The 21,876-nt window shown below is 38.8% G+C and overlaps 1 long non-coding RNA gene across 1 annotated transcript; it reads right to left on the reverse strand.

Moving 5' to 3' along the window:
* Window positions 1-19,768: 19,768 nt before the first annotated feature.
* On the reverse strand, window positions 19,769-20,605 carry LOC128264004 (uncharacterized). Its single transcript, XR_008268627.1, has 2 exons — window positions 20,328-20,605; window positions 19,769-19,892 (listed from the first exon to the last, which is right to left on the reverse strand). It is a non-coding gene; the product is annotated as an uncharacterized LOC128264004 (long non-coding RNA).
* Between the last annotated feature and the right edge of the window lie 1,271 nt (window positions 20,606-21,876).

Here is a 21,876-nt window from a genome sequence, read left to right on the forward strand (position 1 = left end):
GTCTTTGACCTGATATACTCCAATACTTTTTCCAACTAAATTTTCTAATTCGTACAGCGACCCTCCTCTGTTCTCAAGTATGAGACATCGCATTATACCTTTCTATTCGGCTACTCTGATTGTAGATTTTTTCATATACAACTTGACCTACTGCAAATTCAATTTCCTTACTACGGGTATTATACGTCCTTTCAGCTTTTTCCATCTTATTCGCCAAGCATAGAGCTTGATCTGTTGCAGATAGGCCGCCGAGACGTCTCATGATCGGATACGCACTTGCGTGTGTTACCATGTTGGTCCCAAACATTGCATAATATGGTTCCAGTCCGGCGGATCTCTGCCCGGGCGGACCATTTACTTCTCCGAAACTCGTGGGACCCCATGAAACAGAACAAAAGTATAAAAATCCCGAAGGATATCCCTGCAACCGGTGTCGCAAGACACTTCGAGGAAAGATCCCTCGAAGGCGACAGACCCCAGGCGGCAGCGCACCCGCCTAGGACTTCACCAGCAGCCCAGGCGAGAAGACCTGGAGCGTGGTGTGCCAGCAGGAGCTACCCTGCCAAGTCTATAGTTACGACCGAGAAACTCAAATGGGCTATTGGAACCTTCCAACCATTTAAATCACCAGGATTAGACATGATCTCTCCAGCTTTCTTACAGCAGGGGCAGGAACTACTCCTAACCCGTCTAAGAAGACTAATTGTGAGCAGCCTAGCCCTTGGGTACATCCCAAGTGCATGGTGCAGCGCTAGGGTGGTCTTCATTCCCAAGATCGGGAAGAAAGACATCACCAGCCCAAAGTCCTTCAGACCTATCAGCTTAACTTCGTTTTGTCTTAAAACGCTGGAAGAACTGGTAGACTACAATATCAGAAGAACAGCTCTCAGAGACTGTCCGCTGCAAAACACATAGCATGCATACAGAGCAGGCCGTTCAACAGACACTGCACTTTATCAACTATGTTGCGCCCTAGAAGGGGCAATTGACAGCAAACAAATAGCTATCTGTGCCTTTCTAGACATAGAGGGAGCCTTCGACAACACATCACATGATGCAGTTCGAGCTGCCTTGTCCAGAAGGAACATAGACATTACTACGAGCAAATGGATTGGCAACCTACTTGAATCCAGGCAAGCAACATGTACACTGGGTTCGGATCGAGTGACAATTGCAACCAGCAAAGGCTGCCCGCGAGGAGGAGTACTGTCCCCTTTGCTATGGAGTCTGCTAGTAGATGACCTTCTCAGCAAACTTGCTGGAAAAGGAATCCAATGTCAGGGATACGCCGATGACATCGTGATAATCGCCAGAGGCAAATTTGAAGCGACACTCTGCGACATCGTCCAACTCGGACTAAAGACAACGCTAGACTGGTGCAGGGAGGTTGGACTCAACTTAAACCCTGCTAAGACAGTCATCGTTCCTTTCACAAGGATGTACAAACTACAGAGAATGAGACAAATCTCACTGCTAGGAACTCCTATAGAAACTAGACGAGAGGTTAAATATCTAGGAATCACCTTGGATAGTAAGCTAAACTTCGCTTCCCATGTCCAAAAAACATTGGAAAAGTGTTACAGAGCCCTCTATACCAGTCGGAAAATTGCTGGGAAATCCTGGGGAACCAGGCCTCAGATAATACTATGGCTATACTTAATGATCGTGAGACCAATCCTCACTTACGGAGCACTTGCATGGGGCAAACGAGCTAAGCTCACCAGCATGCAAAACCAGCTAGGAAAGCTACAAAGACTTGCCTGCGTATGCATGACAGGGGCAATGAGGACCTGTCCTACAATTGCCTTAAAAATTCTTATGGAGCTAACACCACTCCACTGTGTGATTGAAATCCAACGCAAAGCTACACTCCTGAGAATAAGCACTGAGGGCACGTGTAGTGGTTGCATTCTAAATAACAGGGATGCGACTTATCTGTTAGGATACTCCACCCTAATACTCCTAATACTCCACCCTAAGGATGAAATGACAGCCGAACTAATCTTCGAGCAGAACTTCACAGCACACCTAGGCAATAAGAAAGACTGGACCACATTGTCTGAAGTGCACCCTATGGCTAAACACACCATAGCATAGTACACAGATGGATCCCTGACACAACAAGGCACGGGCCTTGGAGTGGTAGGGCCTCGCATAAAATACCACGAATCCCTTGGCCAATACACCAGCATATTCCAGGCTAAGGTATGTGCCATTGGACGCTGTGCAGAGCTCAACATACAGCGTGGATACAAGGAAAAGGACATATCGATCCTTTCGAACAGGCGAGCAGCAATAACTGCTTTACATAGTAACAAAGTCACCTCGAAGCTAGTCCTAGAGGTGAAGAGTAAGCTAAATATATTGAACAGCCGAAAGAGGCTGGCCCTCAGATGGATTCCGGGACATAAGGATATATCCGGAAATGCACTTGCCGATAAAATGGCAAAACTAGGAGCCGAACAGCCCCTGATACTACCAGAGCCCTACTGGGGCAAAGGGAGGCATACCTTAGGAAAGAGGAAGGCGACATGAATCAAGAACACTGGAGGAATACCCCAGGCCTAAGGCAAGCCAAAACTTAAATAAATAACTACAACAAGAAAAGGTTCAAGGAACTTGTTCGACTAGAGAAAAATTCACTTAGGATCGTTACCGGATTACTAACCGGGCACTGTAGACTGAAAAGTCACCTAGGTAAGATGGGAATAACCAGCAGTAGAACTTGCAGACTCTGCGACATAGAGGACGAAACCTCTAAACACATCATCGCAGACTGTCCGGCGTTAGCAAGTATAAGATGTAAAATCTTAGGAACCAGAACTCTTACACCTGAGCTCCTAGGAAGAATCAACCCATTAAAACTCCTCGACTTTATTCGAGGAAGTGGGTTAATATCTGAGCTGTAGGCTCTGAATGGGGGTACAATAGATCTTACAGGTCGCGTTACACTGAACACCCCGATATTAATAATAATAATAATAATTTCCCGTTGTTTTGCTGACTCTGCAAATTTCACAATTCTTAACAGTTGTAAGTCGATGTTCACCTTTGCCGCATCCCTAAGTCCCGATGTTACCTCATCCATTTGTTCCCTTGAAAGCGCATCTGGAACCACATTGCGCGACCCTTTTCGGTGTTCGATTTCAAAATCAAAGGCCTGTAATTTAAAACTTCACTTTGCTAGCCTGTCGGATAAATCTTTCTGGCCCATGAGCCACTTTAAACTATCATGATCTGTTATGACCTTGAATGGCATACATTCACCGTATGGGCGGAACTTTCTGATGCTCAATATTGCCAAGTAACATTAAAGTTCAGATGCTGTAGTTCCTTTGGGCTTTGTCTAGCTTCGAGGACATGTATGCGATGGGATGCTCGCCACCCTTTTCATCTGTCTGGAACAATACCTTTCCGACTTCGGTCGTCGAAGCATCGCACTGAATCGTGAAAGGTTTTGAAAAATCCGGTTTTGTTCATAAAGGTGCTGATACCAGGCTGGTCTTCAGTGCCTCAAAGGCTTTAATGCCTTCTTTATCGAGCTCGTTTTTCCTGACTCAATCCTTTTTGAGACTTTCATGAAGCGGGGCTGCACTTTGTGCGTAGTTTTGTATACCACCGGCCTCCCTGTTTCCTCTCTTTCTGGACTCGAACCTCTCGAACAACCTGGTTAGGGGCAAAAAGTAGGAATATGATCCCGCAGGGGCACGCCCGCTTCTCTGGGTGGACCAGGTATTGCCGTGGCCAATAACTACGGGCAAGGATCGGGGATATGTCCAACAGGGGCATGCCAACGTTCTCTGGATTAACCAGGAATGGTCGTAGCCACGCCTGGGGGATACTAACTACTGGTAAGGATCGGGGATCAGTAACTACGGAGATCGCGGATGTGTCCAACAGGGGCACGCCAACGTTCTCTGGATTAACCAGGAATGGTCGCCTAAGGAATACTTAGGTTAAGGTTATTTTCTAGGTACTACGTTATTAAGAAATGCACTGGGGTTTCGGAGGTTATATCATTAGGATTCAGTTTATTCTCACTTGACCTGGCTTGTTTCCCTGCACCTGCATTGAGTTCTTAAATGGTAAACCATGCAGGTTACTTTTTACTTTTTTTTATTCCTGAGCACACGTCTGTTCCCTGTCGCTGACCGGGAACCAAGAGAGCGAACGATAGCGATCGTTCCCCGTCATCGATTCTTTCTAGTTTGCCACCCTTTCAAGTATCGAGTACCCACTATGACTATCGATATTAGTCTGTCAACGTGGCGGTTTGATCTGGCAAGGTCTTGCGATCTGGTGAAGTTAATGGCAACTCTTAGGCTTAGATTTAAATCGTATTAATGTATATTGGCATCACAGGCGCCCTTAGAACTAGTACAATAACAAAAATATTCCATGGATAACGGAACTAACGAACTGAATGAAACTTGTGTGCTTCGTGGTACGATTCGTCACAAGCGTCGTCCAATGAGATAGATACAGTCCTCCCGCCACTGTATATATGGAATACGTACGGTCTCGAACCTTTTGAGCGATCAGGTTCTTGCCTGGTTCAAACGTATAGCGTCGGCGATCTGGTTGCCTGGTTCAAACGGATAGCGTCGGCTTGTACGGCTCTGGTCTGTTCGCCTCTGGACTCAAACCTCTCGAGCGACCAGAAAAAAACCCAAAAAAATAAAGTTTGTTAACCAAAAATTCTTTGTGGACTCTACGCCGTTTTGCTGCCACCGACAGCAACGTGTTGTCTATTGTCTTTGTCTTTTTGCTGCCCCCAGGGCAAGCAAAGCAAGGTAAATTATTTGGACATGCCTTTTACACATATATACAAATTAAATAAAGTGCAACATTAACAAGCTTGCTATTGATCTTTACATACACATCCAATAAATTGTTGCAAAACTAAATAAAGTACATTAACTCAAGTATTTTATCTACATTTACATCTTGCTATTAGTCTCTACACAAAAACATAAACCCAAATCATATTTTTTGGCCACGTGCATAGGCACTCATACGTTTTTAAGTACATACGTACATACATTCAAATTATATAATGTGCAACACTATTGATATTTACATACACGTAGACATCCAATAAATTGAGCATTAACTCAAGAATTTTTCTACATATTCATATACACCCACACTTTAACTATTGGTCTCTACACACACACACATATATTCAAATATTTTTTTCGCGATAAGCCACGTGTCTTAGCACTTGTACACTATACATGCATACATACCTATACACATACTTATGCATTCATAGATGCCTCAAAACTTACATATTCAATCCACGTGCACTTACAAAGAAAAAAAAATACATTTAAGTATACACACATACTTTTATTGCATACATTATAAACGTTCGAAAAAATTTATAAACGCGAGGTTTTGCGATTCGCGATGCTAATTCGCATATCGTAAACTAAAGTTTTAGTTAATTAATTAATTAATATTACGCTCTATCAATAAATGAGTAAGAACGTGGAACAGCGCACTCAACGCCAAAAACAACAAGACGAAGCCCGTGAAAAAATTCTGAGAGAGCAAGACAAACGTCGTCTCTCTTTGGCCAGAAACAATGCTTATTTCTCGTTCACGAGTAATACTCTAGAACCGAAAGTGCAAGAAAGTGCAAGTTTACTGACCGCCGAAAACCAGAGAGCTAGTTCTTGCTCTCCCGCCCTGCTTTTCACCGCACAAACACCTTGGAGTGAGCAATGCAAAACTCCAACCGAGCTTCTGCCACCTAGTGCAACAACAACAGCAACTACTACGTCAACTACAACGGTCTCTGTCGCCAACAATGCAATAACGACTCCACTCTTTTCTTCTGCAGCGGGTAAAGCAACAACACAACCAAGTGCAAAAATCGGGTCAAACGGCAAAAACAAAGCTACGGTAGAAAAAATTACAATTCCGCAAGCGGGTTCGGCCATGCAGACAGGCATGGATCGCTATATTAATATTTCCAAGCGCAAGCTACCCCCCCCCCCCCCCCCCCCAAAAAAATCTGACGACAATATGCCCAAGATAAACCGTACCAACAAAGGCCCTGAAAATCTCGGGCCAATAAATGAAAATAGATTTCCCATTCTGGCGGAGCCTGAAACAGAGTACGAAGAATTAGCCCCAAAGAAACTTAAGCCCCATCCTATCTTTATTCGGGAGAAGATCTCCAACGTCCTAGTCAATAAAATAGTTGAGCTTGTCGGGAAGGATAACTTTCATGTTATTCCGCTTATGAAAGGGAATATAACCAAAACCAAACTTCAAACCAAAACCGAAGATGATTTCCGAGCAGTGTCGAAGTACCTAAACAACGCCAAAAAGAATTACTACACGTACCAGCTGAAAAGTTGCAAGGGCTTACAAGTTGTCCTCAAGGGAATAGAACCCGATGTGACCCCCTCTGAAATTATAGAGGCTTTAAAAGAAAACGGTTTTTGCGCCAAAAATGTTATAAATATTATGAACAAAAACAAGAAGCCGCAACCACTTTTCAAGGTCGTCCTGGAGCCAGACAGCAGAACTTTGAAAAAAAAACGCAGTGCACCCAATCTACAAGTTGCAGTACTTTCTGCACCGTAGGATCACAGTAGAAGAGCCGCACAAACGGAACGGGCCAGCGCAATGTACAAACTGCCAGGAATACGGACACACCAGGGCTTACTGCACCCTCAGGTCAGTTTGGGTAGCTTGTGGAAACTGCCACGGCTCCGAACCCTGCCCTGCCAACAAGGGAGACTCTCTCACTAAAAAGTGTGTAAACTGCCAAGGAAACCACACAGCAAACTACAGAGGCTGTCCAGTCTACAAGGAGATGAAAAGTCGGATGCAAAGAGCGACAACGGCACGCCAGAACATTTACATGAAATCACAAACGACACCCGAAGTTTTCTTCGCAAAAGCAGCCAGGTCATCATTTGGCCCTTCAATTACCACCAACAGCATTTCCTACGCCAGTGCTCTAAGATCAGGCACAGCTCACATAGAGTCGAAAACTGATAACATACAGCAGGCCATGGGAAAGCCACAAAATAACATGGAAACTATGATGATAACTTTGCAACAAAATATGATGGAATTTATGTCCTTCATGAAAACCACCATGCAAACTCTAATGCAAAACCAAAATATCTTGTTACAAATGCTTGCAGCTCAGCAGTCCAAATAAATTATGCCCAGCCTCCGAATAACTCTGTGGAACGCCAACGGTGTTTCACGGCATATACCTGAAATAACTCAATTTCTGAACGAAAATCACATCGACGTTATGTTGCTGGCAGAAACGCATCTCACCAGCAAATATAACTTTCAAATACGAGGATACACGTTCTACGGCACCGATCATCCAGATGGTAAAGCACATGGCGGAGCCGGCATCTTAATAAGAGACCGTATCAAACACCACTTTCACCAACGGTTTGCAAAAAATTATTTGCAAGCTACATCGATAAAATTACAGTTGGGCACCAGCAACCTTGCCATTGCCGCTGTCTACTGCCCACCCCGATTTACAGTCTCAGAAGACCAATTCATGGACTTCTACAATTCACTTGGAGAGCGATTAATAGCAGCAGGTGATTACAACGCCAAGCACACACACTGGGGATCCCGCCTTGTTACCCCCAAAGGAAGGCAACTATATAATGCACTCATCAAAACATGCAACAAACTGGACTACGTTTCACCAGGCAGTCCTACATACTGGCCAACAGATCCTAGAAAACTACCTGATTTAATTGATTTTGCTGTGACAAAAAATATTTCTCGCAATCTAATATCTGCAAAATCGCTTTTGGATCTATCATCGGACCACTCACCAGTGCTAATAACTCTTCTTTAAAGCCCGGAATTAATCGAGCACCCTTGCAGGCTGACGTCGCATCGAACCAACTGGCTGAAGTTCAAAAAGTACGTAAGATCCCACATCGAACTAACTCCACAGCTCAACTTCAAGGAGGACATCGACTGCTATGCCAATGCACTGGAGTCTGTACTCGTCGCAGCAGCCAAAGTCTCTACACCGCAAGGGAGGGATGGGCACACACACCAACACAAAACTAACCTTGAAATCGAACAGCTTGTTTTTGAGAAAACACGTTTGAGGCGTGCTTGGCAAACCAGCAGATCGCTATCCTCAAAACATAGTCTTAAGGAAGCTGGTCGCAGACTTACCAGGGCTCTATGGCTCGAAGAAGAAAAAGCACAACGCCAGTACATTGAGAAACTTTCACCCACCAGCACCAAGCATCCCCTGTGGAGGGCCCACCAAAATCTAAGTGCACCGGCCGAAACAGTAATTCCCGTAAGAGACTCTTCAGGCAGCTGGGCCAGAAGCGACAAAGACAGAGCCTGTACATTTGCTTTACACCTTCGAAATGTTTTTCAGCCAAACCCTGCAAATAATTCATTCACACTACCGTCGCCGTCAATTCGAGGTGGAACTGAGACGGCGCCAATTCTGTTCCAAACAAACGAAGTTGCAAAAGTCATCAGCGAGCAATTAAAAACAAAAAAGGCCCCAGGCGGTGATCTAATAACTCCTAAGATGCTAATTGAACTCCCAAACTGTGCAGTTGAGGTAATTTGTAAACTATTTAACGGGATTACACGACTTGGCTACTTCCCAAAAAAATGGAAAAAGTCGGTAATCATAATTATCCCAAAGCCAGGAAAAGATCACACAATACCAGCCTCATATAGACCGATAAGTTTGCTCTCGTATCTGTCAAAACTGCTCGAAAAATGCCTTTTGACACGCATAATCCCATATCTGAAAGAGCACAACATTATTCCGGCGATTCAATTTGGCTTTACACCGCAGATATTCCCACGAACGAGCGGCTAACTACTCCTACATTCGCAGACGATACCGCGATCTTAAGTCGGTCCAAATGCCCAATTCAGGCAACAGCACAACTAGCTGATCATCTCGTGGTAGTGGAGAGGTGGTTATCAGACTGGCGTATAAAAATAAATGCGCAAAAGTGTAAACACATAACGTTTACTCTTAACAGACAAACGTATCCCCCGCTAACTCTGAATAACACGCCACATCCACAAGCTGACGATGTAACGTACCTTGGCGTCCACCTAGACAGGAGACTTACATGGCGGAGACATATCGAAGCTAAGAAAATTAATCTAAAACTAAAATCCAATAGCCTTCATTGGCTCATAAACGCTCGATCACCCTCTGCCTGGACTTCAAGGTTCTGCTCTACAATTCAACGCTTAAGCCAGTCTGGACTTACGGCTTCCAATTGTGGGGAAACGCGAGCAGCAGTAACATCGACATTATCCAGCGAGCACAATCAAAAATCCTGAGAACTATCACTGGGGCACCTTGGTATGTTCGGAACGACAACATCCACAGAGATCTTGGCATTCTACCCGTAAAAGATGAAATTTCAAAACAAAAGGCGTCCTACCACACCAAGCTAACTTCTCATCCAAACCAGCTCGCCAGGGGCCTAGCCAGGGTTTCCAACCGGACCTGATTGCAACGAAATGACCTTCCAGCTCAGCAATAGTTAATAGAGCCCTTACATCCCGCGTCAGTCAACTTGACTGTCAGATATAGCTTTTTAATTTAAGATTTTATATACTTATTGTTAGTCCCAATTCAGGGAAGATTCAATAAATAAAATGCATGTGTAGGAAAAAAAAAAATCTTTTTTGAATGCGAAGACGAATCGTCAAACAGTTCGTATTGTGTGATGATAACTTCATACACGCCTTGAGCAAGCCATTCGAAAACGATCGATTGTTTGTTCCACGTTACCCACGTTGAACCAAATGAACGAATTTCTAGTAATCCGAAAGGAAGTGCTAGAACGTCTTTCATCCATAAAACCTTTTAAATTTTGTTCTCAACCCCCTCAACCTCCTCAACCCCTCAAGTCTTCCAAAAAAGCGAATACGATAGTACACACCACGACTGCAAGCATGCAAATACTGTAAGGAACCACCATCCTTTACTACACTTTCTTCCAAGACCAAGACAATATCCTGCACAAGATCAACGCACCAATGCTTTATCACATTATTCTTCTCAAAACCGATGTATTATTCTCCCAAAGGCGTTAGTGCGTGTAATTCATAAAGGAGAACTATTCTTTCTGCGCGCTTTGATTGATCAAGGGTCACAGCGCACCTTTATCACTGAGAAGTCACTACGCAGACTTAAATTACGCACTCTCAAACACTTTACTAGCACTTTGGGGATAGAAGGAGAGTGTGCTAGCTCCTCCCCCCAACTAAAACTCACTGATCTCTCCAGTAGTAGAGAAATTCCCGCAGAAGCGATTGTGCTCAAAAAACAATCTAATCTTATCCCAGCTGTTACCACTCTTAGACCCACAGATAATTGTCTTATCAATCTCGAATTAGCCGACCCACATTTCTTGACCGCTGCGGAAATTAAATTGATAGTTGGCAACGATATTACCCTAAAATCTTCCTGGAGGGCATACGGATGGATTGTAAGTGGCTCCTCAAGGGCGACCCCTACATCAAACGTTTGCCTATTTTCCACTTGCGTAGTGAATGACTCCGAAAACCTTCTTCTTCAAAAATTTTGAGAAGTAGAATAGATTTCGGTTCCCAGGCCAACTTCTCATTCAGACCAGTTCTACGATAAACTTTTTATCGATACAATTAAACGATTGCCCGATGGTCGTCAAATCCGAGTTTTCCAACTCAAAAGAACTATTGCTATGTCTCAGTATCATCGGATGCAAAATACTCTTGCCAAAAAAAAAACACTTAAATCACAATATAATAATGTCTTAACTGAATATATTGACCTGGGTCATATGACAGAAACTCAGCCATATGAAATTATCCAAAGAAACAAACATCTCTCATACTACTTGCCACATCATGGAGTATTAAAACCCACAAGTACGTCAACAAAGCTAAGAGTTGTTTTCAATGCATACCGTTGCACATCTCTAGGTCTCTCTCTTTACGACAGACTTACTTGGAATCCTACTCAATTGGCGATTTTACATGTATGTGTTCAACGGTGACATTGAGAAAATGTAACGCCAATTTCATGTTCACGTCTCCAATGCATAATTTTTCTGCCTAATGACAGTACCTCCATGAAAGATTTCGGTTACTTTTGGCGGTAACTGCGCCCCCTACTTGGCAAAAGGAACCCTGCAACAGTTGGCCGAAGACTGTAAACGCAATTACTCGTTGTAGTGTACAGCACGCCGCGCGTTGGCGTGCCGTTATTATTTAGACAGCACCATATGTTCGGAAAATATTCCATCTAGTGTATAGAAGAGTCGCAGTCGTGCACTTCTAGCATTGCTCGGTACTAAACTCGCCGGATGGGGGGTAATTCTTTCCTCGTCCTCTATATGATAAACACTGTCACACAAAACAAAAAAAAGTTTTAAGTTCACTAAGCGGTAATCTAACAGGTTCCAAAACAAATAGGGATGTAAACAGACTTTTTGATAAGCGGACGGACGATGAAAACTAAGTAGATCAAGACTAATCAAGAGTTCGGGGTAGCTAGGTGATATTCACTCCCCGTTCTGTACCCTCCCTTCCTTGACAACACGTGAGAAATTTGGCGGTTGTCCCTTATTTGATTTTATTTATACATTCACGAACTTGATTTATGTAACAGCAGCATTGTATTTCAAACACGGACTTATGTGGTCCAAATTAATCAAACATTTTCATTTTTAAATTCAAATTACTTATTATCAAACAAAATATTCACATATACGCGTCCGGTGCGATTCATTCTATATGCTTTGACTTATTAACGATCAGTTATTAACGGGATATTTATACCCTTGCAGAGGGTATTATAATTTCAGTCAGAAGTTTGCAACGCAGTGAAGGAGACGTTTCCGACCCTATAAAGTATATATATTCTTGATCAGCATCGCTAGTAGAGTCGATCTAGCCATGTCCGTCTGTCCGTCCGTCTGTCCGTCTGTCCGTCCTGTCCGTCCGTCTGTCCGTCCGTCTGTCCGTCCGTTTATATGCAAACTAGTCTCTCAGTTTTAAAGCTATCTGCATGAAACTTTCCCAAAAGTTGTCTTTCTATTGCAGGTAGTATATAAGTCGGAACGAGCCGGATCGGACGACTATAGCATATAGCTCCCATAGGAACAATCGGAAAAATAAATGAAAAAAAATTATAACTTTGCTGTTTTTTAATTTTTTTTTTAGTTCTTCGACATTTAGTAATGGTTTAATATTTCAGAATTATGGTTTAAATTTTATCAAAATCGGACGACTATAGTATATAGCTCCCATAGGAACAATCGGAAAAATAAATGAAAAAAATTATAACTTTGCTGTTTTTTAATTTTTTGTTTAGTTCTTCGACATTTAGTAATGGTTTAATATTTCAGAATATCGGTTTAAATTTCATCAAAATCGGACGACTATATCATATAGCTCCCATAGGAACAATCGGAAAAAAATAAAAAAAACTTATAACTTTGCTGTTTTTTAATTTTTTTTTTAGTTCTTCGACATTTAGTAATGGTTTAATATTTCAGAATATCGGTTTAAATTTCATCAAAATCGGACGACTATATCATATAGCTCACATAGGAACAATCGGGAAAAAATAAAAAAAACTTATAACTTTGCTGTTTTTTATTTTTATACCCTTGCAGAGGGTATTATAATTTCAGTCAGAAGTTTGCAACGCAGTGAAGGAGACGTTTCCGACCCTATAAAGTATATATATACTTGATCAGCATCACTAGTAGAGTCGATCTAGCCATGTCCGTCTGTCCGTCCGTCTGTCCGTCTGTCCGTCCGTCTGTCCGTCCGTTTATATGCAAACTAGTCTCTCAGTTTTAAAGCTATCTGCATGAAACTTTCCCAAAAGTTGTCTTTCTATTGCAGGTAGTATATAAGTCGGAACGAGCCGGATCGGACGACTATAGCATATAGCTCCATAGGAACAATCGGAAAAATAAATGAAAAAAAATATAACTTTGCTGTTTTTTAATTTTTTGTTTAGTTCTTCGAGATATAGTAATGGTAAAATATTTCCGATTTACGGTTTAAATTTCATCAAAATCGGACGACTATAGCATATAGCTCCCATAGGAACAATCGGAAAAATAAATGAAAAAAATTATAATTTTGCTGTTTTTTAATTTTTTGTTTAGTTCTTCGAGATATAGTAATGGTTAAATATTTCAGAATTACGGTTTTAATTTCATCAAAAATCGGACGACTATAGCATATAGCTCCCATAGGAACAATCGGAAAAAGAAATGAAAAAAAATTATAACTTTTCTGTTTTTTAATTTTTTGTTTAGTTCTTCGACATATAGCAATGTTTAATTATTTCAGAATTATGGTATAAATTTTATCAAAATCGGACTTCTATAGCATATAGCTCCCATAGAAATAATAAAAATATATAAAAATAACTATCTAATAATTGAGCTGCAAATCATCATAGTTTCAATGTTTTTTTTTAGCACATACTCAAGTAAATCATAATTTAAATGTTTTCAAAAGTATTTAATTAATGCAATAGCTGCAAGGGTATATGAACTTCGGCTTGCCGAAGTTTGCTTTCTTTCTTGTTTTCCTTAACCTTATCATTACTCAATAGCAGATTATGATACAAAGTAAATTATGTAAGTGACGTATTACCAAATACTCCAGACATCAAGCCTAACACCCAGCCTGTATATCCCGAGATATCCATTACTTCCCGAGATACCCATTACTTCATTTGTCAAACATAACACCCAACCTGTATATCCCGAGATACCCATTAATTCATTTGTCAAACATAACATTTCAAAACCTACTATAGGAGTTATTCAAATTAATCAGACATAAACATTTCCCGTTAGACATAAACATTTCCCACGCCTGTTATCAACAGTCGCCTTATTATAAACATTTCACACGCCCTTACCGACGACAGAAGACATAAACAAGAGGTAAACTTTTAAACAATGGGTCCAGCATGAGAACCCATTCATCAGCATAAAAGCTTTGACCAATCCAAATTTAATAAACAAACAAGAAAGAAAGCAAACTTCGGCAAGCCGAAGTTCATATACCCTTGCAGCTATTGCATTAATTAAATACTTTTGAAAACATTTAAATTATGATTTACTTGAGTATGTGCTAAAAAAAACATTGAAACTATGATGATTTGCAGCTCAATTATTAGATAGTTATTTTTATATATTTTTATTATTTCTATGGGAGCTATATGATATAGAAGTCCGATTTTGATAAAATTTATACCATAATTCTGAAATAATTAAACATTGCTATATGTCGAAGAACTAAACAAAAAATTAAAAAACAGAAAAGTTATAATTTTTTTTAATTTCTTTTTCCGATTGTTCCTATGGGAGCTATATGCTATAGTCGTCCGATTTTGATGAAATTTAAACCGTAAATCGGAAATATTTTACCATTACTATATGTCGAAGAACTAAACAAAAAATTAAAAACAGCAAAGTTATAATTTTTTTTCATTTATTTTTCCGATTGTTCCTATGGAGCTATATGCTATAGTCGTCCGATCCGGCTCGTTCCGACTTATATACTACCTGCAATAGAAAGACAACTTTTGGGAAAGTTTCATGCAGATAGCTTTAAAACTGACGGACAGACGGACAGACGGACGGACAGACGGACATGGCTAGATCGACTCTACTAGTGATGCTGATCAAGTATATATATACTTTATAGGGTCGGAAACGTCCTTCACTGCGTTGCAAACTTCTGACTGAAATTATAATACCCTCTGCAAGGGTATAAAAATAAAAAACAGCAAAGTTATAAGTTTTTTTTATTTTTTCCCGATTGTTCCTATGTGAGCTATATGATATAGTCGTCCGATTTTGATGAAATTTATACCATAATTCTGAAATATTAAACCATTACTAAATGTCGAAGAACTAAAAAAAAAAATTAAAAAACAGCAAAGTTATAAGTTTTTTTATTTTTTTCCGATTGTTCCTATGGGAGCTATATGATATAGTCGTCCGATTTGATGAAATTTAAACCGATATTCTGAAATATTAAACCATTACTAAATGTCGAAGAACTAAACAAAAAATTAAAAAACAGCAAAGTTATAATTTTTTTCATTTATTTTTCCGATTGTTCCTATGGGAGCTATATACTATAGTCGTCCGATTTTGATAAAATTTAAACCATAATTCTGAAATATTAAACCATTACTAAATGTCGAAGAACTAAAAAAAAAAATTAAAAAACAGCAAAGTTATAATTTTTTTTCATTTATTTTTCCGATTGTTCCTATGGGAGCTATATGCTATAGTCGTCCGATCCGGCTCGTTCCGACTTATATACTACCTGCAATAGAAAGACAACTTTTGGGAAAGTTTCATGCAGATAGCTTTAAAACTGAGAGACTAGTTTGCATATAAACGGACGGACAGACGGACGGACAGACGGACGGACAGACGGACAGACGGACGGACAGACGGACATGGCTAGATCGACTCTACTAGTGATGCTGATCAAGAATATATATACTTTATAGGGTCGGAAACGTCTCCTTCACTGCGTTGCAAACTTCTGACTGAAATTATAATACCCTCTGCAAGGGTATAAAGATGCAGCCTGACAACCCACCCATCAGGCCACCAATTCGACCAATCGAAATCTTCTGATCGAAGTCCTGGAAGGAATTAAGGACTTTACTTATCAGCGAATACAACAGCGCAACACCTCCACATCGGATGATTATGGAATTACGTGAGACTAAATATAAAAATAATTTACGTAGATTTGTTGAAGAATTAGAAGAACAAACAAGTAGAATATGCTGTAAACTCAGCTTAGATAACAATCCATCAAGCACGGTTTTAGTTTCAAGAACTTTGAATGATACATTAGCTGAAGTGATTCGCGAAAAATTGCCAGTACAAACATATATTACGTTGAGCAAATTTGATATATCAAGTCCTCTTAAATTAAAACAAGCTGTAGGATTGTTTGTAGATAAACCTTTAAATACCCGCTCGTATACATCCCAAAACTCTAATGATGACGACGAATACCCACACTTTAGATCAGCAAGAAACTTTAACCCAAATAATCAGTCAGATAATAGTCAAGGAAAAAGAATTCAAAATAATAATTACCAAAATCGATATAACAACAATCAACAGAGACAGAACAAGTTCGACTCAAATAGGAACTGGGGTAATAATAGCAGCTATAATAATAATTCTTCTGGCAATCAATATTATCCTAGATCTTTTCAAAATAATCAAGTACAAAATGCCCAGACTACTCAAAGTACTAATATTCCCCAAAAACGTGCCCGAGCCTCAGACTCAGGTCAACAACGTAGAACTGAGCCAATGGACACAATTGAAAATTTTCAGACAACAGCCTCGGAAGAAACACCACCGCAATAAAAATTAAAATTGATAACAAACTATGCCTCTGTCTTATTGATACAGGCTCAATCATAAATTTGATAAACGAAAAGTTTTTAAAATATCCAACTAAAAATATTTTGACAAAAGTCCAAACGATAGGAGAATCTGTAACTTTAGAAAAATATATCGAATTTAGCATCCCATAATTATTTTCATCCAAGCAAACATTTTTTTAAAAAAATTTTTCAAATCATTATGTTATTATTATAGGAAGAAAAATTCTAAAAGAAACCTCAGCCAAAATTGATTTCATGAGAAACACTATTATTCTAAATAATTAAGAATTTCCAATGATAAATATAACAGAGGAACGTAATCAAACCTTTTCCAGTATAACAAACGATGACGAATATATTTATGCCATGCAAACAGACTTAACAAATAATTATTTAAGAAACGATCACTTAAATAATGAAGAAAAAACTGAACTTCATTATTTAATGTCCAAGTATTTTGATATTCAGTATCACGAAGGTGACAATTTGACTTTCACGAACGAAATCAAATACATAATAAAAACGAAACATGAAGAACCGATTTATAGGAGACCATATAGTTATCCGTACATTTATGACACAGAAGTAGAAAAACAAATTGAGGAAATGATAAATCAAGGTATTATCAGAAAATCAAAATCTCCTTATTGTAGTCCTATTGTAATGGTACCAAAGAAAAAGGATGCATCGGGCATTCCCAAATTTCGTATGACCATTGATTACAGAGGACTCAATGAAATAACCATAATGACAAATTTCCTATTCCAAACATGGAATGAAATATTAGATAAATTAGGTAAATGTCAATACTTTACAACATTAGACCTAGCTTAAGGATTCCATCAAATTGAAATGGACAAAGGATCTATACAAAAAACTGCATTTTCCACAAAGAAAGGTCACTATGAGTATACTAGGATGCCATTTGGTCTAAAAAATGCCCCCGCGACATTTCAGCGTTGCATGAATAATATTTTATACGAAATAATAGGTACCCATTGTCTTGTGTATTTGGACGATATTGTCATATTTTCAACCTCTTTGCAAGAGCATATCCAATCTCTTAGAAAAGTATTCGAACGTCTTCGCAGATCAAATCTTAAACTGCAATTAGATAAATGTGAGTTTATGAAACGAGAAACTGAATTTTTAGGACATATAATTACAACTGAAGGAATCAAAGCAAATCCAAATAAGATTCAAGCTATTCAAGATTTTAAAATTCCAAACTCTCCGAAACAAATAAAATCGTTTTTAGGCCTTTGCGGATTTTATCGCAAATTCATAAAAGACTTCGCAAAAATCGCAAAACCAATGACTCTTTGTTTAAAGAAAGGAGCCAAAATAAATGTTAACAATCCCACTTATAACAAAGCATTTGAAAAATAAAAAACTCTAATAAGTAACGACCCAATTCTCACACATCCGGATTTCGAAAAAAAGTTTGATTTAACTACAGATGCAAGCAATTATGCATTAGGTGCTGTTTCATCACAAGAAGGTAAGCCTATTTGTTTCGCCAGTAGAACTTTAAATGAACATGAGTTAAATTACGCAGCTATTGAAAAAGAATTACTAGCTATAGTATGGGGAACCAAATATTTCCGCCCTTATCTTTTTGGAAGAAGTTTTAAAATATGCTCAGACCATAAACCGCTCGTTTGGTTACATAATATAAAAGAACGTAATATGAAGTTACAACGTTGGAAAATTAAACTTAGAGAGTTTGATTATGAAATAAAATACATTAAAGGAAAAGAGAATCACGTAGCAGATACTTTATCAAGAATTACAAACAAGAAAACTAAAGATAAAATATTTGAAGAATTTTTTCAAAATGATGATGAATTAGAAACTTCTGCAGCAACAGTGCATAGTGCACAAGAAGATAATGGCAATTGCATACAGATCACTGAACGACCTATTAACGTTTTTAATCACCAACTAATATTTGAAAAAGGAAATAAAGACACTAACGAACTTACTCACTACTTTAACAAAACTATTAACAAAATAATTTACAGTGACATGACTGACCGTTTAGCAAAAGATATAATTATAAAATTCAAATGTGGACACAATTTTGTTATGTTCATTAATAATGACGAAGACTTTGCTATCTTTCAACGAGCCTATATGGATTTAATTAAACCAAACACTGGTACAAAATTAATGAAAACTTCAGTAATACTTCCCAACTTGTCCACATATGCAGACTTCCACGAAAAAGTATTAGAAATACATGAAAAGACGATACACCAAGGCATTAAAAAGACGTATGACGATTTTAAAACTAAATATTATTTCCCAGACGCACAAAAACTTATTCAAAACATTATAAATAAATGCGAGGCCTGTAATTTATGCAAAGCAGAGCACAGAAAAGTTGCACTCCCTTTTGAAAAGACTCCTGAAACTCAAAATATTCGTGATAAATATGTTATTGACTATTATTTTATTGACCAACGTAAATTTTTGACATGTATTGACATTCATTCAAAATTCATTTCCATTATAGAAACAAAAACCACAGACTGGATTGAAAGTAAAATTTTTTGTATGATAGGTAAGATCCCGGGCTAGTATCGAAATCTTTACAAAACTGGCTACAGAAAGAAAATATTAATATTGAAATCACTAGTAGTAAAAACGGTATAGCTGACATAGAAAGGGTTCATAAAACAATTAACGAAAAACTTAGAATCATAAATACACTCTCAGATGCTGAAGACAAATTAATGAATGTAGAAAAGACAACGTATGTCTACAATCACGAAATAACCCATGATGCCACGGTAAAACCCCTGTTCAAATCTTTCTTTATGGTATGGAACCGAGTAAAAATATGCAAAAACAAAAAGAACATAAAATAGATAAAATTAATCAAAATCGCGAAGAACATGAAGTGTATCTAAGATATACCAAAGTTGAAAAAGAAATGAAACGTAAAGCGAAATTAGTAAACCCATTCAAAAAGACAGGAGCACTAGAACAGAAAGACGAAAAGCATTTGCAAGAAACTAATAGGGGTCATAAAGTAATAAAGCACATAAGTAAATTTAAAAAAGCTAAAGCGCAAAATCTCTCTAATCATTCCAGGGAATCTGACAATACTGACTCTGATCTTGAAAATGATCTTGATAATGACGTGGACGAATGTAGCATCGACAACAGCTCAACAAATTAGTATTACACATATCACTTCAAATAACGGTTATTTACTTCTGAACACAGGGATTTTAAAAATACCTTTAAGTTACGAACATCATATGATACAAATTAATCAAACAAAAATATTAGAAACATACCAGGACTTTATGAAATACGAAAACAAGTTTAATTACGTACCAGATATTGCCTTAGCACTAAAACAACTAAAACATGAAATCAAGGGAATTATTTCTACACAAAGACAAAAACGAGGATTAATTAGGAACTGCTTATAAATACTTATTTGGGACATTAACAGAAGACGATAAAAATGAGCTAGAAGATAAATTAGAAAATTTACAAGATCAAGTAATTGAAAATAAAGATTTTAATGAAATAGTTACAGTAATAAATAAACAATCCGAAGACATAAAAAGACTTATGAAAGATGAAGAAGAAATGGATGCATTACACATTTTTAGATATTCATTAAACATTTTCCTTGAGTATATTGAAGATTTACAAATGGAATTCCATAACAAGAATAGGGATATTCAATCCTAAAATATTGAAACATGAAGAGTTGGATGATATAGACGAAGAAAAACTTTTGTCAATCAAAACTTCAGCTTGGATAAGTAGCCAGACTAAAGACAATTTTACTTTAGTTCATATATCAACTTCATTTAAGGAAACCCAAAAATATAGAATTATAAAATACCCAGATAATATAGGCCGACAAATTGACATAAATGATAACTTTGAATATTTTGTAACTGATAAAAACATTGTTTTTTATTTAGAAAATACACCAAGTTTAGACCAAAAATGTATAATCACTGATCAATGTATCTCTCAAATTCTTACTAATCAACTAGCGAATTGTCAACACACGTTTATATCAGAAAATGAATCTATAAAATATATTGAACCGAACATCATTATAACTTATAATTTAAGCAAAACACAAATTAAACAAGATTGTGAAATATTCAACAAAACGATACACAGTCAAGTTGACTGACGCGGGATGTAAGGGCTCTAATAACTATTGCTGAGCTGGAAGGTCATTTCGTTGCAATCGGGTCCGGTTGGAAACCCTGGCTAGGCCCCTGGCGAGCTGGTTTGGATGAGAAGTTAGCTTGGTGTGGTAGGACGCCTTTTGTTTTGAAATTTCATCTTTTACGGGTAGAATGCCAAGATCTCTGTGGATGTTGTCGTTCCGAACATACCAAGGTGCCCCAGTGATAGTTCTCAGGATTTTTGATTGTGCTCGCTGGATAATGTCGATGTTACTGCTGCTCGCGTTTCCCCACAATTGGGAGCCGTAAGTCCAGACTGGCTTAAGCGTTGAATTGTAGAGCAGAACCTTGAAGTCCAGGCAGAGGGGGGAGCGAGCGTTTATGAGCCAATGGAGGTTATTGGATTTTAGTTTTAGATGAATTTTCTTAGCTTCGATATGTCTCCGCCATGTAAGTCTTCTGTCAAGGTGGACGCCAAGGTACGTTACATCGTCAGCTTGTGGAAGTGGCGTGTTATTCAGAGTTAGCGGGGGACACGTTTGTCTGTTAAGAGTAAACGTTATGTGTTTACACTTTTGCGCATTTATTTTTATACGCCAGTCTGATAACCACCTCTCCACTACCACGAGATGATCAGCTAGTTGTGCTGTTGCCTGAATTGGGCATTTGGACCGACTTAAGATCGCGGTATCGTCTGCGAATGTAGAAGTAGTTAGCCGCTCGTTCGTGGGAATATCTGCGGTGTAAAGGAGAAATAGAGTTGGACCAAGGGCGCTACCTTGAGGAACTCCAGCCTCTATCGTGTAATCGTCGGATATTGTAGTGTTGCATCTCACGGCGAAGGCTCAGTTGTAAAGGTACGATTCAAGTATCCTGTGAGTGTTTTCCGGTAGTAACGTTCTGATTTTATGCATAAGTCCATCGAGCCAGACTCGGTCGAAAGCCTGCGCAACGTCAAGGAATACCGCACTGCAGTATTCCCGAGACTCGAATGCAGTTCGTATTTCTGTTGTTAATCTGTTAACTTGCTCTATTGTTCCATGGCTTTCTCGAAAGCCAAATTGATGCGCCGGAATAATGTTGTGCTCTTTCAGATATGGGATTATGCGTGTCAAAAGGCATTTTTCGAGCAGTTTTGACAGACACGAGAGTAAACTTATCGGTCTATATGAGGCTGGTATTGTGTGATCTTTTCCTGGCTTTGGGATAATTATGATTACCGACTTTTTCCATTTTTTTGGGAAGTAG

Source organism: Drosophila gunungcola, unplaced genomic scaffold (genome assembly GCF_025200985.1).
Source record: "Drosophila gunungcola strain Sukarami unplaced genomic scaffold, Dgunungcola_SK_2 000042F, whole genome shotgun sequence".
NCBI classification, from domain to species: Eukaryota; Metazoa; Arthropoda; class Insecta; order Diptera; family Drosophilidae; genus Drosophila; species Drosophila gunungcola.